General features: G+C 38.1%; 1 protein-coding gene across 1 annotated transcript in view; it reads right to left on the minus strand.

Annotated features, from left to right (window-relative positions):
• LOC126965974 (NAD kinase-like) overlaps nucleotides 1-1,513 on the minus strand; it is an 83,480-nt gene extending 81,967 nt beyond the window's left edge. Inside the window, exon 1 of the mRNA XM_050809825.1 lies at nucleotides 1,307-1,513. The gene's annotated coding sequence lies outside the window, so the exon portion shown is untranslated. The remainder of the gene's footprint in view (nucleotides 1-1,306) is intronic.
• Nucleotides 1,514-6,000: the final 4,487 nt, after the last annotated feature.

A 6,000-nucleotide genomic window follows, 5' to 3' on the forward strand; every position in this document is an offset into this window, starting at 1 on the left:
CAAGCTAACACACTTACTAATAAATAACAGGAAATTATAACCCGGTGTTATAAGTTTTCTAAGCAATTAACATAGATTAACATCTCAACAAGCGTTAGGCAAGCAATTGTAGCAGAAAAATTGAAGAGAACTTAAAGTACCTATAAACTTGAAATAAAATAATTTTAAACGCATACAATTTATTAACGTTAGATATTTAATTTTAAATATTTTCATTAGGTAGGTATATATTTGACTTTTCGTCAACTTCGCGCTGTAGGTAGCGAACTTTTTGTGTGGTTACTGTAGTACAGATATTAGGTACATTCTGACAGTAAAATAACTAAATACAAAATTAAATAATTATATTATACTAACGCTGTACCACTATTCTATAAGAACAGCATACTTAATAATTGAATTATTGATTATTGTCGATAAAAGAACGAAAAAAGTCGAAGTGACAGGATCACAAACATATGATGACTGACGGCAACAAATATCAGAATTAACCATTACTTAAATTAATTAACCAAACATTACCTACATATTAAACATTTCAAAATCCTGTATAAAATTATGGACATAATACATATCAATGAAAGTATATCAATATAGGAATCCTAAGGGTGGCGATTGAAATGGGGTGACATTTTGACAAGCTGTCAATGATTTGCTTTACAACCGAGATAGTTTTTTAATTGTTTTTTATTCTTTGTTCACTTAAATGTTTTCAATTTGCACCTGCTATTAACACAGTATATTCTGCTACTTTTTAATAGTTAGGTATTGAGAAAATATTTACAGACAAATGTAATAATTTGATGACTGATGATGAATGATTGACGATTGAAGTGATTTTTGTGTATTTACTCTACGTTGTTGACTATTCATAAATGAATTTTTAATGTCTTGTGTGCTAACTTTATAACAGAGCATTAAACGGTGGTCTCATATGGCGGCCATAATATGGCAACGGCAGCAAACAGGAGTTTAAATCTTATAATTTTATGATTTATTGGTGTTAGTTGAGGCATAGCAACACCTTAGTTATTTATGAGCAGGTTAAGATCTAGATATTATTTAGATACTTTCTGAAAGGATAAAACTTGAACGACTGAATTTGAACGAAAATTTATTTTTTATTTATCCCACTATTTCATCTGCTTTGCAGACCGCATCGTCACGGACGTTTTTATCACACGCGTTTTAATTGTTCTATAAATTATATTTTTATTTGTAAATGTGATACGCACGCTGATAAAAGATATTACGTAGATTCTTTTTAATATACTTACTAATTAATTAAAGCAAAATATATACTTACTTTGATACTGGCTTTCAGCTACCACAAAAGAGTTTATATGTAAGAGGTTTTATATTATATCTCACGTTACATTTCAACGCTAAAGATAGACTTGTCAAATATCACGTGTGCTCGAATGAAATATAAGTAATACAATGCAATTGGGTTTATTATTACGACTCAGCAACGTCATGTGCCTCCTAAGTCGTAGACACATTATTTAACTTAAGTAAGCCACGGTCGTATCGACTGCCAAGCCTCTCACTTCAATGGCTAAAGACGACTAAAGTCTTGCGTAGGTGCCGGAGGCATCTGGTACAAATAATTGATTCTTGTTTACATACAAGTAAATAAACATCGCGCCTATTCTAGAGAGGATCTTATATCTGACGAGCATGCTCATGACGTATCTTGAACAATTTATTTGGTGCTACAAAACATACTGTCTATTCTTTTCTTCATTCTGTGGCTTCTGTGGATAAGATGAGGACAGATGCATGATCTGGTCTTGAAACATAATGACAGTTTTATTGCCCTTAAATATGAGTCCACTATTATTTTTTTATGGACCAAAAGATATATAAAACATATTCTAAAGAAATTTAAGTTATTAAAAAAGCTTTTGCTATCAACTTCTCTTGTGCCAAAATTACCTACTTAATTTTTACCACCTACGGTACATAGTATTAGAGTTGCCAATCGTTCTGATCTCCCAGGATATCTCCTAGTTTTTGTAGTGTCCTGGAATGTCCTGAATAGTTTTTAAATTTTAAAATTCGCGCGCCTCTTTCAAATTTTGAACCTCACAGGCGGCGTGTCTAACTGCTGCTAAAATATTTCAATCTTTGCATTTCCGAAGAACAGTATGCAGAGCTACGGAAAGTGGCTGAATATGTTTATTTAGTATTCGCTAATGTCGGGAGAGTCATATACCTCACAGTGGTCAAAAGAAAGAAATCACTATTACTACCTACAACAGTAGCTAAAATCATCAAAACTATCTATAACATAGATAATATTATGAAGTATAATAATTTATTGTATTGTTTGTTAACTCACCTACAGGACTGAAGGAAGGTGGGGTTGAAAATAATAGTAAAAATTTGTAAGTTTGTAATATTATTATAAAAATAATTATTAAATTTTATAAGTTTTTAACTCGTATTATTTTATTCAAATACTTTTATTAAAAATATGATTATTTTACACTGTATCCTCTTAGGTAAAAAGATTTAAAACTTTCAAATTTTTAGACTAATAATAGTCTAGTGATAACAATTGTTAATCACAAAGTTTACTCCAGTACAACTTGGGAAGCTGCATTTAAATCGATTAATCCGTATATGGAACTAGCGGAAACAAACGCTCATATACATACATACGTGCGAATTTATTCCCTAAACATTCCAAATAATTCAAAAATGCACGACTTTTTTATGGTATTTCTACTGATGGGTTCTACGGATGGATTCATTGGGCTTAGTTTATAGAGCGACATTATTTTTATAATAATATAATATTGACACACTCTTACACAAATTATCTTTGCTCCAAACTAGGCATAGCCTGTACTATGGGTGCATGACAACGATATATTTAATACGATATACTTACTTAAACATACATAAATACATATAAACATCCATGACTCGGAAACAAGCATTCATATTCATCATATAAATGATTGCACCTACCGGGATTCGAACCCGGGACTTCTAGTTCAGTAGGCAGGGTCACTAACCACTGGGCTTTAGGCCCGTCATAATATATCACTATTCATAATAAATATCCATCCCTGTTATGCTTTTAATCAATGATGACAGCTAGTAATTTTGTCCGTGAGACTTTGTTAATAGTAGGACATGACATGTATCTACATATAAATTGCTTGCCATTGTTTTCATGAATGTATTTAGTATGGAGGGTATATATCTTCTATTCTATGATCCCAGAAAATATACAAAACAAATGTGTTACGAAATTTAAAAAAAATGTTAAAAAACGTTTGTTTGGGAAAGGTTACTATAAAATAAACGATTTTCTTAATGACACCACGGAATGGGAATAAAGCGAACACCCTCAGGCTCTTTAATTATTATTAATTGTTTATTGTACGATATCACATTGTAATCCATATTTTATATTTAAAAAAAAAGCCCGCTGAGTTTCTTGCGCACATTCTTTTCAGGTCTGAGGTAGTCTCTTTTGAATGGGTGGTAGTTTTTGACGTTCAATAAGTGATTTTAAATCCTATTTTGAATAAAAATATTTGAATATGATTTGAATTTGGAGAATCATCTGTGTATGTGAAAAGTGGCCGTCAATATGCATTAAATTATTAGGGTGGCGCCACAGTAGCATCAGGGTGTACGTTTCCCTATTTATTATAGGGAAACGTGCACCCTGATGCTACTGTGGCGCCACTCTTTAAGGATATATTTATCACATTATTTTGTACAACGTTAGTTGTTAAAATTTTCACTAAATAACTACTTAAGTCGACAATAATATTAATTATTTAACTCGTTTATACATACATGGCATTCTTCAATTCGTTTACAATTGGATTATTCACCATACTTCATACCATAACCTGTGCCTACACCAGCGCCATTGTGGAAACATATGAGTTGATTTGCCTTGCCTCTACCCTCCATATTATTTAGGTATTAAAGACTTTACTTTTTTTACGGAATAGGAGGATAAACGAACGTAGGTACGGGTCACGTCATGTTAAGCAATCTCGGCCACATTCTCTTGCAACACCAGAGGAATCGCAGGAGCTTTGCTGGTTTTTTAGAATTATCTGTATTGGTTTTATTTTTATTTGTGCACTTTGACAAGAGTATAGAATTATGGAACATATATAATATGTCTTGGCTGTGTTAATGTACCATATACAAAGAATTATATCGGCCCCAGCACGCTTCCCTGGGGAAAGCCAACTGATACATCTGCGTCACCACTTGTACAGGATGCTATGAACCTGTGCTGCTACCTCGTATAAACATGACATGATCTTCCTGCCCGTCTCGTGTCAAGATTTCTTATAAGCAACCTTTCGCCGCTTTATCAGACGCCTTTGATGTGCTTTGATCATAAGAGGGCGCTAGTGCCCTGTGCTGCCCCGGGGCGTAAAAAGAATAGGGTAGTCCCAGGTCCAAGGGTGTCGTAAGAGGCGACTACGGGCTTTTTGAAAGTGGGAGAGTCACGCTGCTGTCTTATGACGTCAGCACAATCGGGCCAGACTCGTCCGGGTTACTTACCACACTCGCACAGAATACCGGCGTGAAGAAGCGGCCTAGTGCCGCTATGTTTCGCATAGGTTAGTGTCGAGGACCGGAGGCCATTCCCCCCCCCCTTCCCCCCCCCCCCCCCCAACAAAATATGAGAGCGGTATTTAAAGAGAAATTACCCCAGGAGGGTACCGACTCTTGTAGAGCCGGAGAATTCCTCCCCGAGCATTCGCGCTCGGGCTGCCCCTCGTATTCTGGGGAGGGCACAGTACCGCGAATGTCACAGGACAAACAGGGCAGCAACACCACGGCACCCCGCTCCACGCTTAATGTGGACTTTTGTAACATCCGGGGAATTCACTCCAACTTAAACGCCGTCCACCACCACCTTGAGACGGCGCAGCCGGCCTTGTGTTTCCTTACGGAGACGCAGATATCTCGACCTAGCGATACGTCATATTTAACGTACCCCGGGTACAAAATTGAGCATAATTTAATGCCTCATGCCGGGGTATGTGTGTACGTTAGGGAGGATATCTGCTGTCGCCGTCTCGGCAATTTTGAGGGTAGGGGCCTGTCTACTCTCTGGCTCCGCGTAGATTTAGAGGACCGCGTCCGCATCTATGCGTGTGTCTACAGGTCCCATAGTGGTAACGCAGAAACGGATCACCTCATGGGCTGCGTTCAAGCGGCATTTGATGACGTGCTTGCTGTGATACTGAAGGGCATGGATATTTTTATACCAAGCTCTGTAGTACGGATCGGTGGCAGATCACAGCCCTGGTTTGATGCGTCAGTTAAAGCAGCATCTGACTGCAAAAAACAGGCGTATCGAACTTGGGTTGCGGCGCTGGGCTCAAAGGATCCGAACTGCAAAGTTCTGAAGAGGAAATATAGCCGTGCTTCCAGATTTTTTAAGCGGCAAATCGCCCGTGCGAAAGCACGTCGTCAAAATTGGCGAGCAGCTTTCCAGTTACCCGACCGGAACACGCAAGTTCTGGTCGTTGTCGAAAGCTGCTCTTGGTAACTTCAACCAGCCGTCCATGCCGTTGCACATGAGGAATGACACCCTGGCCCATACGGCAAAAGAGAAAGCCGATCTCCTGTGCACTCTTTTTGCCTCCAACTCGACTCTTGACGACAACGGAAAAACACCGCCGACCATCCAGCGGTGTCAGAGCTCCATGCCTGAAGTACAGTTCCGACAGAAGACTGTTAGGCGAGCTCTGTTTTCGTTGGACGTCAGAAAGTCGAGCGGGCCGGATGGCATTTCTCCAATCGTGCTTAGAACGTGTGCCCCTGAGTTGACGCCGGTGCTAACGCGTTTATTCCGGCACTCTTATTCAAAAGGCGTAGTCCCTGATTCATGGAAGTCAGCCCTTGTCCATCCGATCCCAAAAAAAGGAGACAGTTCGGATCCGGCAAACTACGGCCTATTGCGATTACCTCCCTACTCTCCAAAATCATGGAGAGCATAAT

Source organism: Leptidea sinapis, chromosome 9, assembly GCF_905404315.1.
Source record: "Leptidea sinapis chromosome 9, ilLepSina1.1, whole genome shotgun sequence".
NCBI lineage: Eukaryota > Metazoa > Arthropoda > Insecta > Lepidoptera > Pieridae > Leptidea > Leptidea sinapis.